We start from the raw sequence: 15,856 nt of genomic DNA on the forward strand, positions 1-15,856 counted from the left end.
ATCCACATTCTAAAAAGAAGCAACCACAAAAGGTGCTAATATTTATTCGGCACCTCCTGTGTGCTAGGCATTTTGCTAGACATTCTTCCATTTGTCTTATCAGTGCCCCATAAGGTTAATACCCCTAAGGTTATACCAGTTTTACTCATGAAGCTGCTGAGGTAGGAGAATACCCCAAGCCATTGTGAAAACAGAAAAAGATAGTGTATTTTATATTATACAGTTCCATACAAATTAGCAGGTGGTTATTATCTGGTTAGTAAGATAGTGTGTCCCTGAAGACCCAGAAGAATTCCTACTAACTGGCAAATGCCTCCAGGATTTACTCGCATTTGCCATTTCCACCACTCCCAGCTGTAGGTCGCCCAAAGGCTTGTGTCTGGTCCCCAGGCCCCCAGGCCCCCAGGCCTCCTGACCCTGGGCAATGCCACAGCCCCACTCCAGGCCCCTCCTTGTGCTTCACTCCCTGACTCTGCTCCCACTCACCCCCTGCCTGACCTTTCCCCACAGCCACCCACCTGCTCCTGGACCATGGGGCCATCTGGGCTTCACCAGCTCTTGACCTGGTTACCTTCAGGCTATTCCACCCCTTTATGCTCTGGCACATGAGCTATAGGTGTTTTAAGATTCCCTCCTGTGCACAGTAATTACTTAAAAAAAAATAGCTGCACCCTCACCTTTCTATGTGAATACTGATGAACTTGGCCTTCTGTCTGTGGCATTGCCCTGTATGACCTTAGGAAAGAACCCTGAATTGGGGGTCAGCAGATCTAGGTTCTAGTCGTGGCTTTTCTAGTAAGTGACTATTTGATCTTGAGTAAGTCATTTCTCTTTTTGTTTCACGGTTTCCCCATCCAATCAGTGGGTAACAGTAAGACACACCTTAAATAAGACCATGTATGTGACAGTGCTTTATGAACTGGAAAAGACTTTGTAGGTGTTAGTCATTACCTGCTCTCTGATCATCTCCAGAGACAAGCCCGCCTTCTATTGCTCTGGTGCTTAACTGCAGCCTCACATTTGAATCACCTAGAGAGCTTTTCAAAACTTGCCTGTCTACCCTGACATCGGATGATTTAATTGGTTCTGGAGTGAGGCCTGGGCACCAGTGGTTTCTAAACCTCTCTGGGAGATTCTTGTGGGCAGGCGGTGTGAGAAGCCCTGATCCATTGGAATGAGGAGGGGACTTGGAATAAATTGAGGCTTCGAGACGTCCACCTCCTCCTTTTTCAAGGCTTGGGCTTGGTCTCTTTTGTAGATCTCCATGCTGCACTTAATCCTTTCCCAAATCACAGTGGTCCAGAGACCTGAGCACCTTGCTCATGCACCTGATCTTTCTCCATCTCTGACCAAACCTGCAGCTGGGGCGTGGGCTTCCTGTTTGTTAGCATAGCAGGCCTTCCTTGAATAGCTTGACCGGGAAACTCAGCCAACAGCATTTTTACAGATGTTTCACTATTTTTAATGAAATCCAGCTCCCTCTCCACATCGGGACCTGAAGCCTGCTGGACGTCCATTTGAGGTGCTGGCGCGACATCCCAACTCTACGCACGGCCAAAAGACCACCTTGTCTGCACCCTCTGACCCCCCTCCCACAGACACACGCACACCTTCTCCTGACTGCTCATCTCAGCCAGTGACGTCACCAGCTTCCATGTCCGCCAGAGTGGAAAAGAGACTGTGTGCCATTTGTGAAGAATGCAAGTTCTGGAGTTCAACAGTCTGGGTTCAGATCTTAGTGACCTTTGACAAATGACTTAGTCTCTCTGTGCCTCAGTTTCCTCTCCTATAAAAGGTGGATGATATCAATAATTCCTACCTCATACGATTTGTCAGAATTAAATGAGTTAATACATGTAAAATGCTTACTAACTTGCACATGGTAAATGCTCAAAGAATGTGAGGCTGTCTTATTTATACCTTCTTCACCGTTTCCCACATTCAGTCAACAACTCAGAGCCGTTGCTTCCAGCCCTGAATTGTTTTTCACATGCTCCCTTCCTCCCCAAGTGCTTGCTTAGTTCCATAGGCCCTCCCTGCAAGGTCTCCCTGTTTCCAATCCTCCTCTTTAACCTATCCTCCATAATGCCACCAAACCCATCTTACTAAAGTAGAGTTCTGTTTGTATAACTTCCTTCCTTAAAAAAAAAATTGCTGGGGCTGGCCCCATGGCCTAGTGGTTAAGTTTGGTGTGCTCTGCTTCCATGGCCCAGGTTTGGTTCCCGGGCGCAGACCTACTCCACTTGTTGGTGGCCATGCCATGCCAGTGACCCACATAGAAAATGGAGGAAGAGAGGCACAGATGTTAGCTCAGGGTGAATCTTAGTCAAGCAAAAAGAGGACGACTGGCAACAGATGTTACTTCAGGGCAAATCTTCCTCAGCCAAAAAAAAAATAAAAATAAAATTGCTGGCTGCCGCTTCCCTAAACATAGAATAAGAGCCAGATTTCCCCAAATCCCCTGCCATGCTGTGCATCTTCAGGGGAAGGCTCTCTGAACATTCACTTGGTTGATCCACAACCTCTTGGACTGTAGGGTTACATCCTGAGCTGCAGGCCAGCTTCACATCCAGAAATGTGTCCATGCCTGAGTCTCATTTACTATTGCATCACTCCAGGGTGTGGCTGGGTTGAAAAAGGTTCTGTTTGGTTTCTGCGACATGGAACTGAAACACATGAGAAAGTACTTTTTGAAAACACAGCGGTCATCGATTATTTTTAAATACTTTTCCTAAAATGTGAACTATCTTTTTCCAGTAGTTTTCAGCTACATATTCTACTTGTGAGTTGTAAACTTGGGATGGGAAAGTTACCTAGAAACTGATGTCAAAGCTCTAAGGAGGAAGGGATTGAAACAACAGGGAATATTGACTTCTTTTCCCAGCACCAACTTCCATCCTGGTGAGTGTCATTTCCTTAATGGAAAGGTAATCCTGTAGGTTACAGCCTGAGTACTTCGTCCTCACGAAGCATCCCTCAGGATGGTGGTCATGTTGATGAATTCATCCTTTGTGATGCTGTCAATGGAGTGGGGGCCTTGCCGGCCCCTCATTGCTCTGGGAGCTGGAATAAATGGGGTGCTGGGGGATGTTTCTGGAGCGTGTATGCAGCCCATGGGTGAACTGAGCTACTTTCACTTGGAACAATTTCTAGATGAGCATTTGTTTGCATAACACCCCTGATTTGGAATCAGCTATGGGATGAGCAGAAGACGAATCTTGTGACTGTACACAGACATCCAATTAAATTCCACAAGCATTCTATCCTATGGGTGAAAGAAGCTGCGGGCTGAAGTGCTTTGGATGAAAGATGAATCCTGTGATCCTTGCTCTTAGCTGTAACTGGAATGTGCAGTAGGTTCAGACCTGCTTTCTCAACGCTGCGCATACAGTTAACCCACTTCAAAGATGAATTTGGGAAGGTCAATTTCCTGTAGCTTTTCAGAGTGGCCCCCCCTGGAGGCAAATTCCTCCCGTTGCTTCGCTCTCCCCAGCTCTCGCTGTGATCTCTGTCTCCATCTCTCCCTCTCTCTCTCTCTTTTTTTCTCTCAGCGCCCTCTGGTGTCCAAACTGGGACATAGCCCTATCTACAGGAATCGTAATCTGGCGCCTGCATGCAGTCCGGCTTACGCTCCCATGGTTAGGGAATAAGATCCTAGTTCAAATTCCAGCCTTGCTACTTGCCAAACTATGAGACCCCTCTCACCTCTATAAGCTTCAGTTTCCTCTTCTGTAAAGTGAGGATGGTAATACCTACAACATCAGTGTTCTTGTAAGGATTAAAGGGGATAACATATGGAAAATATTTCACACCATCGTAGCATCAAGAATTTGCTCCAAAAAATACGATATCACTAAACCTCTTGGCCATAAACTCATCCTAAGTAAGACGGATGGGAAAGACGTATCTAGAGCACTAATCACTTTGCATTATAGTCAATTGTTTATGCACCATTTCTTTGCTGGAATATAAACCATGAGGTAAGGACCATGTATCTCAACACATCTATTGGAGTCTGGCCCGTGGCTGGAGCTCAGGAAATATTTGTTGAATGGATAATGAATAAAATTTATTCATTATAGACGGAGTCTATAAAAACCCCAGAGGACTTTGAAATTAACAACTTCACAGGGGAACTTAACAATAGGTCAAGTTCGCCCTCCGCTTCAGTCGCCCAGGGTTTCGGGGGTTCGGATCCTGGGCGCGGACACGGCACTGCTCATCAGGCCATGCTGAGGCGGTGTCCCACGTCCCACAACTAGAAGGACCTGCAACTAAGATATACAACTATGTGCCGGGGGGATTTGGGGAGCTAAAGCAGGAAAAAAGAAAGAAAGAAAGAAAAGATTGGCAACAGCTGTTAGCTCAGGGGCCAATCTTTAAAAAAAAAAAAACTTATCGTCCCATCTCAGAAATATTGTACAATGTAATATAAATTTAGTGTTTCCAAACATCCAAGCAGACCCTCTTACAGGCCATAGAGATTCCAAGGGCTCTACGATTTGGCACTGCGTGGCAACTCTACCTTGTCCTGAAACACTCCGGCCCAGGAATCACCCTTCGAGTGTCTGTATGTCCCATCCTAAGGTATGGCAAAGCATATTCTGCATGAGTAAGTCTGGGATGGGGACTCCGGAGCTCTGAACCCCTGGGGAATCTGAAAAGGAGCATGAGTATCTGGAATGGATGGGGAGGAGCTTAGGGATGGACCCAAGGGCCAATAGGGATCTTCAGAAGTCAGGACCAAGGGACCACTGAAGCTGCCTCTTTTGTGTGTAAAATGAGGGTGATGGTGCCATTTTGAAGCACCTGGAATCCACTCTGAAGGGCCAACCCAATTAACAGGGGCCCAGATGAATTCAATTATACAAATGTACTTGAGTCTCTAATATGGGTTCTCAAGAGGCCAAAGGGCAGCCTTCAGAAAGAACAGACAGCAACTGTTATGACCATGAATAAATATTTTCTTTATCCAAAAATGACTATTCTAATACCACAAGTCCACAAACCCACAACCAAGAAAAGAAAGTAAATGAGACAGACAAGTAGATTTGTTCTGTTTTTAAATACAAGAAATATTACCTAAGAAATTTCGACTGTGTTTTTACTTTTAAGGAGCTAAATTTTGGAACAGAAACTTGCTTATTCTGAGTTGCACAGCCTCTTCACAAGATGGAGAAGCTGACTTTGACATTGAGAACTGATTAGAAGCTGGTAATTGCAGATTTATAGAGTGCAACATCTGTTCTTTGTTTGGCATAGCCTTAAAACTATTTAAGGGAGATGGAGTCGTAAAACCCCAAAGGACTTTGAAATTAACAGCTTCACAGGGAACTTAACAATAGGCCAAACTGAAGCACTGGGTTTGATAGATTGGCAAAGAACCAGGTTTCAGGGCTGTGAGATAATCGTGAAGAACTCCTGGAGGGAATTTAGTCTCTGCATCCATCAAAATCTTATCAACCATCCAAGGAGAAAAGAGCTGGGACACTCATGTGAAAAGCTAGAATCCTTTGAGACAAAAAGTGAGGCTGTACTGAGATCTTATTCTTTCAATAATATCAGCAATAAAATATCCAGTGCCTACAACACATCACCTGGTTGAGAAATCATATTAGATGTGAGACACTGATAAAGCTCCTTGTTTTTGACTGCTTTAGTTGCTTGGAATAAAGGAGGGAACAAGACTCAGGTATACACTGTTTTCATGGTGCTTATACTTTTCTGGGAGGAGGCAGGCAATACACCAGTAAACAAGATAATTTTAGATAATAAATAGTTTAGAAAATATAAAACAATGTAATGGGGTAGAAAATGACAGCAGGTGGGGGTGAAAGGCTATTTTATTTATTTTTAATTTTATAACAAAAAAATTTTCAAGTAAATACGAAAGTAGAGAGTTAGAAACTCTATGTTCCCCAGATTCAACAGTTATCAATTTCCCCCATATTTATTTCATTTAGACCTTTTCCTATCTTCTTTCCTTCCTTTCTTCTTCTTTTTTTTCTTTTGCTAAAATGTATTTTTTTTTCAGGGCAAATTTTCTGGATTTAATTGCTAAAATATTTAAAAACAAATCCCAGATTCATTCAATTCGCCCCTACATACTTTAGTATGCGTCTCTAATGATTAAGGACGAGAGCGTAGTTTTCTAAAACTTTTGCTTAAATAAATTTAATTCATAAAATTTATAATGTATAAATTATAAATTATATAACAATATAACATAACTAGACATTTTAATAATAGTTATATAAATTATGTACCATACAATTATAAAATTATAAATTCTAAAACAATTACTAAACATTATAAAACATTAAAAATAAATTTATATAAATAGCCATAATCTAATCACTTGAGCTTAGTAACTGAATTTAGGTGCTTTTTCTTCCATCTTTTAAAAACATTTTTATTACAATATAACATACTGTTGAAAATTGTGCATATTGTAAGAGTGTAGCTTGCTGAAGTTCACTTTAAAGTGAATGATCTGTGTAACCACCACTCTGGCACCCCAGGTTTTTTTTTCCTGTTAATTTACTTATTGAAGAAACTCATCATCGTCCTGTAGTTTCTCACATACCGGATTCATTCAACATTTCTTCTATCCCTGTGTTTTCTGTAAAATGGTCATTAGATCTAGACTGTAGACCAGGGTCAAGATCACTAACAGTGCTGAGCCATATGGAGGCTGAGGCAAAGGAAAAACCGGGAACACTGATTCTGTCTTTATTTAAAATTTTGATATTTTGTTCATCATGATTTTTTTGCATTAATTTTGACTTTTAAAAATATTGTATTAAAATGTTACTTATCTTGATCACTGAGTTTTTTGGCATCCTCTAGTATTGGCTCTGGCTAGAGGCTTGGTCAGTCTCAGGTTCAGTTTTCTGTCAAGGATACTTCATAGCTGACTGTGTATCCTTTCTGCATCATATTAAGAGGGCCTTGCTGTCTGGTTGTCTTTCTTTTTGTTACATTAAGAATGATCAGTGGAGGATGTCAGCTCTGACCACGCCTGTTCCATGTTGTACTGGAAATCCTAGCAGGTATAATAAGACAAGATATAAAAGGCATTCAGATGGAAAGGAAGAAATAAAACTGCCCCATCACAGATGATATTATTGTCTACGTAGAAAATCCCAAGGAATCTCGTTCTAGAAGAACTAAGTGTGTTTAGCAAGGTCATGGAACAGGTCAACATACAAAAACCAATCATTTTTCTATACCTCCAAATGAACAATTGGAAACTGAAGTTCAAAACATTCAAGATGTTTGCAAAAATTCAAAAACATTACCATCTATAATAGCTCCAAAAAGAATGTGATGTACTCAGCTGTAACTCTAACAAAATATGTGCAGGATCTATATGATGAAAATTACAAAACACTGATGAAAGAAATCAAAGAAGACCTAAATAAATGGGGAGACATATTCTGTTCATGTATTAGAAGATTCATTACAGTTAAAATGTCAAACTTACCCAATTAATCTATAGATTTCCAGCAATCCCAAACGAATTCCAGTACGATTCTCTGTAGACATAGACAAGCCGATTATAAAATTTATATGTAAAAGCAAAGGACCTAGAATACCCAAAACAATTTCGCAAAAGAACAAGTTGGAAGACTCACACTGCCTGATTTTAATATATACTATAAAATAAAACTACAGTGATCAAAACAGTATGGTATGGAAAAATAGACACATAGAGAAGTGGAACAGAATGGAGACTCCAAAATAGATCCATAAAATATGGTCAATTATAAAGAGTTTTATTGAGGTATAATTGACTTACAACACACTACACATATTTAAAGTGTACAGTTTGATAAATTTTGACATATGTATACATCTGTAAAACCATCACCTCAATTAAGATAATGAACACATCCATCAGCCGCCAACGTTTCCTTGTGTCTCTCAGTGATCCTTTCTTCCCACCCCTTTCCACCTCCCCACCTTATCTCCTGGCAATCACTCATTTGCTTTATGCCATTTATGTTAATTTACATTGCCTGAAATTTCATATTAATGGAATAATACAGAAGGTGGTTTTTTGTCTTGCTTCTTGAACTTGACATAATTATTTTGAGAATCATCCATTTGTAGCGTGCATCAATAGGTCATTCTTTTTTATTGCGGTACAGTAGTCTTTTGTATCCATGTTTATGCATTCACTTGTTGATGGGCATTCGGGCTGTATCCTGTTTTGGCTATTACAGACAAACTTGCCAGGAACATTCATGCACAAGTCTTTGTATGGACATATGCTTTCATTTCTTTTGGGTAAATACCTAGGAGTAGAATGGCTGGATTATATGGTAACTGAGTGTTTAACTTTTAAAGAAACTGACAAACAGTTTTCCAAAGTGGTTGTACCATTTTACATTCCCACCGGCAGTGTCTGAGAGTTCCAGCTCTGTCACATCCTTGCCAATACTTAATTTTAGCCAGTCTTAAAGGTGTGTGGTGATAACTCATTGTGGTTTTAATTTGCATTTTCTTAACATTGAAGATATTTTCCTAACGTTGAAGATCTCTTCACATGCTTATTTGCCATCTGTATACCCTCTTTTGTGAAGTGGCTGTTCAAAGTTTTGACAAAGGTATGAAAGCAATTCAACAGATTGTCTTTTCAGCAGATGGTGCTGTCACAATTGGATATTCATATGCAAAGTTTGAACCTCAATTATACCTCAAATCACATACAAAAATTAACTGAAAAAGAATCACAGAACTAAACATAAAAAACTCCGACACTTGGATTAAAAAAATAAGAGAAAATCTTTGTGCTCTTGGATCAGAAAACAAGATCCTTAAAAAGATTGATAAATTGGAATTCATTGAATTAAAAAGTTTTAGTTTTTTGTGTGAAAGACATGGTTAAGAGAATGGAAAGATAAGCCACAGAGTGGGAGAAAATATTTGCAAATCACATATCTGACGAAGGACCTGTATGCAGAATATATAAAGAACTCTCAAAACTCAACAATAAGAAAGCAAACAACCCAATTTTAAAAAATGAGCAAAAGATTTGAACATGCACCTCACCAAAGAAAATATACAAATGGCAAGTAAGCATATGAACAGCTGTTCACATCATTTGTCATTAAGGAAATGCAAATTAAAAACCACAATGAGATATCATTACATACCTATTTGAATGGCTAATATAAAAAATTCTGATAATATGGAGTGCTGACACGGGTGTGTAGCAACTAGAACTCTCATACACGGCTGGTGGGAATGCAATAGGGTACTGGACAGGCACTCTGGAGGACAGTTTGATATTTTCTTACAAAGTCGAACATACGCTTACCATTTGACCCAGCCATCTCACCTGTAGGTATTTACTACAGAGAAGTGAAAACTTACGCTCACACAAAAACCTATACACAAATGTTTAATAGCAGCATTATTCATAATTGCCCCAAACTGGAAGCTGCTCAAATATTCTTCAATGAATAAATGGATTTTAAAAAACAGTGGTACATCTATACAAAGGAGCACTACCCAACCATGAAAAGGAATGGGCTATTGCTACCCACATCAATGTGGATGAATCTCAAATGCATTATGCTAAGTGAAAGAAACCAGTCTTTCAAAAGATTACACACTGTATGATTCCCTTCATATGACAGTCTAGAAAAGGCAAAACTATGAGAACACATCAGTGGTTGCCATGGGGTGGGGGCAGGAACTGACTACAAAGGGGCCGCATGAGGGAATTCTTTTGGGTGTTGGAGCTGTTTGGTATCCTGTTTGTGGTGGTGATTATAAGAATCTATGCATGTGTGAAACCTCCTAGGACTGTATAACAACAAAGGGATGTTTACTATATGTAAGTTTTTAAAAAGTAATAAAAATAACTGATGAGTGGTTTCAAGTGTGTACGCAGCCTGATCCATCCTCATCAGTCCCCCAAACCTGAAGTGCTTGGGAATAAACCAAAGGCCAGTGTGGCTGGAGCTGGGGGGAGGCACAGTGAGGTCAGAGAGAAGGGCAGGGCCAGCCCATGGAGAGCCATAGAAACAGGTGGAAAGGAATTGTGCTGCTTACAGATCATTCTGGCTGCTACGTGGAGAATGGATGGATAATAGTGAATTATGGAAAAAGGGCTTTTTCACTTAAAAGGATGATTAGTTAAAGAGAAAAGTAATCATACCCTGAGAAGAGAGGTCCAAATAATTGGAACATTTAACTGAGACTGAGGACTGGGAGGAACAAGAAAACAGTTTGCTTTTAAAATACGGTTTTGTCTTGTGGTTAGAGAGAATTTCCTCGTCTGGCTGACTCCAATGATGAAGGGACAGGGCTTCTTCCAATGTGTTTTCTTACCCTTCTGTCTCAGAATAAACAAACGTGGTGTCTCCAAGCTTTTCACAGGGTCCCAGGTACAAGGTGACCTGACCCAGACCACAGAAGCTTTATTGCCAGCTTCCTCCAGCCCACGGCTTGTGCCTCGTTGCTATAAACACACCACCTAGGAGGCCCGGGCCAGTTTGAACGCCTCCAGGAGCTAGTTTCTATGCCATCCCCACTCCTCACGGACAACTGAGGCTTAACCGTGGAGAACAGAGCATCGTGGGAAGGGCTAGAACCCCTGACCTCAGAAAACACTGGAAAATGAGTGAGGGCAAGGCTGTCGGGAGGCCCGTGAGTCACCACTTGAGGCGGCTTCGCATTTAACACAGAGAGGAGATGATACTTTGCCAGTAAAGATGTTTATTTGACAGATGTTCTGGTCAACGGCAAAAAATGCCAACCCAAACCCCCAAATCCAGGTTGACAAAATGGCTATAGAGACATTAACTCTATAAAAGAAGGAGACAGAGAGGGAGGAAGACATAAGCCAGTGCTCCAAGGATCGTTGCCGCCTCCCTTTTTGCTGCCCCAGGGTGGCCAATTCCCATTCAAAGGGGGCATTTCACCTGGCTCCTGGGATGTTTCTGCAGCGCTTTCCTGCTTTGCTTCTCCTCTTCCAAGCCCTGGTCACCTTGGTCGTGGGCAAATGTCTCCTCAATGACCGGGCTAGGCCTGCTTCCGTTGGAATCACTTAGCACAGGACGGCAGCCAAGCTCCTGGCTCGACTTCAAGTTCCCTTTTAAATGGAAACCATTTGATACACTCTGCCCACGCGGTCCTAAAGTCACTGAGCATTCTGAAACAAAGAGAGAGCACCGACTGGGAGATTTAACTCCCTGCCTGCTCAAACGTTGGTCATTACTCTACTAAAACAAAACAAAGCAAAGTTAGATTTTTTAAAAAAGGGGAAATAAAACCTACCTTTAATCAGCACGAGAAAATCCAGTGAAAGAGTACTGGTTGGTGAGTCCCCCCAGAAAATCCCACGCACTGCCTTTCCTGTGTGCACCATCGTAGGTGTTCAGATTACCGGCATCAAGTACGCCTGGAAAACAGAAAACAAAAACAAATACCTGATTTGGGAGTCAGGAGAGGTGAGTTCAAGCCACTGATCTCATGTCAAATAGCCCTGCAGCCTTGGGGACATCAGTGACCCTTGCCCTTCTCAGAGTCTCAGTTTCCTCATGTGGAAAGTAAAGGGCTAGGACGTGCTCTATGTCTGTAAAACCTGTTATACCTGGAAAATTTTCAGACTGCTTAGACTCTCCAAGTTTTACCTCCGGTCTTAAATTTTTCACCTTCTCTTTACCACAGGTCCTCATGTTTATGGGAGGTCTGTGCTTGAATATCCCGCTCCTACCCCAAACTAAGTTAGAATCACGTCCCTGGATCAGCCCTCTCAGTCCACAGCCTTTCTCTCTCCCCTGTGTCTCAATAATGAAGGAATTTATGGTGTAACCTAATGACAGCTTTCCCTTCCTTCATAAGAGTGGCCTCCCTCTGTATTTGGGAGAGAAATGGGGGTTGTCTCCCTCCTCCCAGGTCTGTTTCCCTGGCCTCTCTCCCTTTGAGCCCTCTTTCGTTTCTGGTGGCTCTGGGTTCTGTGTGGGCCACGACTCAGGTCCACACGGGGCAGGCCACCCCCAGCATCCTGCTGCTTCCTGGATAACGGCCTCCGTGCTAGGGAAGACTGATGAATACGTCTCTTCTCTCTTCACAACATCATCACACAAACCCAAATAAAGTATCAGACTGTACTAAAGGTTGAACAGATTAGTCACAACATATAAGAGAGAAAATTTTAAATGGTCACCTATACCATTTTTCTTGGAAAAACATCCAAGATGTAAAAAGATCCACCAAATTAAACGTTTCACTGGAGGAAACTCTTTAGGTGGGTGCTGTTAAGAACCTAATCTTGTTCCTTGACCTCACATCTGCCTGCCTTGGGGAGAGACAGCCTCCCTGTTCAAATCTCCCCCCTGGGGCTGCACCCCTTCCACGCTTCAAAAACTCCACCCGCGGCCCACAGGGACTGCGCTGTCACGCAAGGGTCTCCCACCCCCGCCCAACTCCCCAGAAATTCATTCAGCCAGGTCTTAGTTATTCCACCCAGAATGGCTCAGCAAATGGTCCATGATGAATGTGGGGTCTCCCAGGCTTTCAGAGCCAGATAATCTGTGGGGGAAGTGGGGACCACATGTCTAGTCCTCTTTAAGGTGTCCCACCAATGTGAGTTGAAAACAAACCTCATTATTCTTCCAGATATCCATGGGCTAACAGTTGGCGCACACATCCCACTCTCCCAATGACAAACATTAATTCCAAAGATAATATAGACTAACTTTAGACTCTTAAGGAGAAAACAAAGCAAACTTTCCCCCTGTAACTTCCCGTACTTTGCAAGGCTGCCCCTTGGAGTCTTACTTTGCATTCTTTTAGGGACCAGAATATGCTCCTACGTTCATCTCTTCCCCCACCCATTCTGCTTTCAAGTTGTGCTCTCTTGGGCTGGTCAAGAGTAGGAAAAGAGGCCTATTGGTCATATACCCTTTAATTGTAGCTTGTGGAGCTTCTCAAAGACTCCCCTGGAAACGTGGAAAATATTCCTTGTAATGTGAGAAAGATGAAATTTTTAGACGGTAGGGCCAAGCTACTCCCAATTTCTGTCTGAGAGTGGGGAGTGGGGAGAGGTGTGTGCATGTGAGGGAGTAATTCTCCCAGTTATATAGCAATAAAAAAGGAGATGTCTGACCCACGCTTACCAATTTTTACAGCCTCTCAATCCTGACTACACATTAGAATCACCTGGAGAGCTTTAAAAACACCAATGCCTCACTCCTGAACTATTAAATCAGTCTCCGGGGATGAGATCTGGGCGTCGCTGTTTTTGAAAACCTGCTGGGGGTTCTAATGTGCAGCCAAGGCTGAGAACCACTGATGTGTGGGATGGGCAATTACTACAGCTGGAGAAGGTCACATTCTGTTGCACCTGAAGTGAATTCTGCAGCCCCAGGCAGCCTTTTCCTTCGGGTTCCTTTCAGCGTCCAAGAATCTTAGTGAAATCTCAAACTGAGTGTGAAGCGAGGCCTTCCGGTTCCTACGATGCAGCTGCTCTGGAAGGTCTGGAATGCCAGTTACCACCAATCCCAGGGGCAGCTTCCTACCATGTAGGGAGAGTCTTATTTTTAATGTAAAGAAATGACTGCAATTGCCATACAGTGCCTGCTAGAGAGTGGACTCTCAACAAATATATACAGTACCTGTTAAAATAATGAATACGACCCCAGAGCATAAATAGGCTGTTACACTCTTCCACCACGAGATGGCAACATACCATGGATCACTATAGAACAACGTCTCAACTCTGCCAAAACAAAAAGGGATAAATGGTTCAACCTGGAGATAAAGACATAGCACAGCCAGGGTGGGGTTGGCGGTGGGAGGGTGTTGGCTTTTGTTTTGGGTCCTTTTTTTCTTTTAGATAAGGAATCAACAAAATTCAAAGTGGCAAAAAAAAAAAAAAAACCCCCCCAAAAAAACCCAAATAAACAGTGAGTGCATAGTGAATTCACAAGGCTCATCTCTCCTGGAAGGCTGAGCCACTTGGTTGGCATCTGTGCACTGATGGCATCTCGAGAAGGTAGCCAAGGCCAAGCGTTAAGCTATTTCATATATAAGGACAATAAGTGGCCTCAGTTCAAGTGCTCTGTTAATAAATCCTCTGCCAGGAAACACATTTCCAGTCACCCTAGTCCCTGGCTCTCCCCACCCACATGGAGAGTTTTGAGAAACAACTAATCTGTGGAAACATAGAGTTAGTTATACACCAAGTATAACATCTCTGAGAATAAGCCCCTGTTCATAAAGCTGGCCTTCGCCTCAGGGAAGGTTGGTGATATTTCTTGTCCATATGTTGGGTCCTAGGAGAGGAGGCAGAGTGCCATCTCATGAACAGTTTTTGAGTGACAGGCTGAGATCTAGGCCCAGCTGCATGAAGCCGACAACCCTTGTGTTTAAAGAGCCCGTATTGTCCAGGCACATGGAGGCTCCACCCCATCTTGGCTGTGTGCTACCTCTGGGACACTGGGCACAGGGAGCTCAATCATTGCCACAGAGGCAGGGGTATGTACCTGGCCATCTGCTCCTGCAGCACCCCAGCTGTCCACAAGGTCACTTGTCCACAGGGTCAGTTGACCCTGGGGGTAGAGGAGGAGGAGATGGCACACAGAGGCGAATGGGATGGCCTGGTGGAAACTAAAATCTCTGTACTGCTGGGTGCTGCTGCAGAGGAAATCATAAATTCACAATTTTCAGTGCATCCGAGCCATCATTTGACATGTTTCTAGAAAGCATCTCGTCCCTTCCCCACTATGGCTGTTCCAGATTTTCACCACTACTCTAATTCCATGCTTACTTCAACTCCCCTCTCAGCAGATGGCTTTGCCTCCTAGTTCCCAGAGAAAATTGAGATCACCTGGCATGAAATCTTTCGACTTCCAGCTTCTCACCTACAAACTTGCTTATGTCTGCTGCCCCTCACGCTGTCCCACCAATGTCAGGGGTCAGACGTGCGCCACCAGTATAGAGACCAGAATCTCTTCACCTGTGTTCTGGATTCCAGAGCCTTCAACCCCTCCCAGGTTTCCTCTGGATCTTTGCTCCACCGACTTTCATCTTTCTTTCTGTCTCCTTCCATGTGCAAACTCTGTCATCACCAAAAAATGAAACAGAACAAAACAAAACCTATAGTAGTGTGTTCTCAAGCCTGCCTCAGTTCCCTCGAACCTAAGTGCTCAGCTTCAGATGTGGGGCAGGTGTAGAGACACAGGGGGCTGAGGAATGGGTAGAAGCCCCTCCCCCTTCTCCCACCCCGCCCCACCTGTGGTCTGTTACACCCAGCAGTGGAGCAGGGAAAGTAAGCACAGGACCCCAGCAGCAACACTGCTGTGATGATGACCTTGAGGTTGAGTTGCTGACATCTAAGCTGGCATCAGAGGCTTCTGCAGGCCGCTGAGGCTGAGGGCAGTGAGTGCTCTGTCCTAGGTTGCCCTGGGCCTTACCTCTCGCCAAATTGCACCTTCAGTCTCCAAGACCAAGGCCAGACTGGAAACAAGCCAGGCAAGAAGTCTGGTCCTTTCTGAGGATGAACTGAGAGCCGGAGCAGGAGCGGAAATAGTGCTCCCGGGTGAGGGTGGACATGCTCTGGGCCAAGGTCAGAGAGGGCATGCGCAACGTGTAGATGAAATGAGTTAGGAGGAGGGCCCGGGATTAATGTTCACGTCACTCTGCACGTTCAAACAGCAGAGAATCCCCACGTGCAGAATCTAGTCTGGGAAACCTTCCAGACTGGCCTCTGCCACCACAGTCACGCCCCTCCTGTGGGCCACGTCTGTCCCTCTCTGCAGGTGCTGTTGCAGGACGCTGACTCAGAGGCCTCCTGGATGCCTACTCTTCAATTCTCCTGATCATTACAACAAAAACA

The 15,856-nt window shown here is 43.4% G+C and overlaps 1 long non-coding RNA gene across 1 annotated transcript; it reads right to left on the bottom strand.

The window, feature by feature from the left end:
- Positions 1-1,497: 1,497 nt before the first annotated feature.
- Positions 1,498-15,571, bottom strand: LOC123283455 (uncharacterized). The gene is made up of 8 exons (XR_011498556.1): positions 15,435-15,571; positions 14,978-15,079; positions 14,505-14,655; positions 13,635-13,738; positions 11,293-11,416; positions 10,938-11,167; positions 7,487-7,538; positions 1,498-7,045 (listed from the first exon to the last, which is right to left on the bottom strand). It is a non-coding gene; the product is annotated as an uncharacterized lncRNA (long non-coding RNA).
- Positions 15,572-15,856: the final 285 nt, after the last annotated feature.

This window comes from Equus asinus, chromosome 2 (assembly GCF_041296235.1).
Source record: "Equus asinus isolate D_3611 breed Donkey chromosome 2, EquAss-T2T_v2, whole genome shotgun sequence".
Classification (NCBI taxonomy): Eukaryota; Metazoa; Chordata; class Mammalia; order Perissodactyla; family Equidae; genus Equus; species Equus asinus.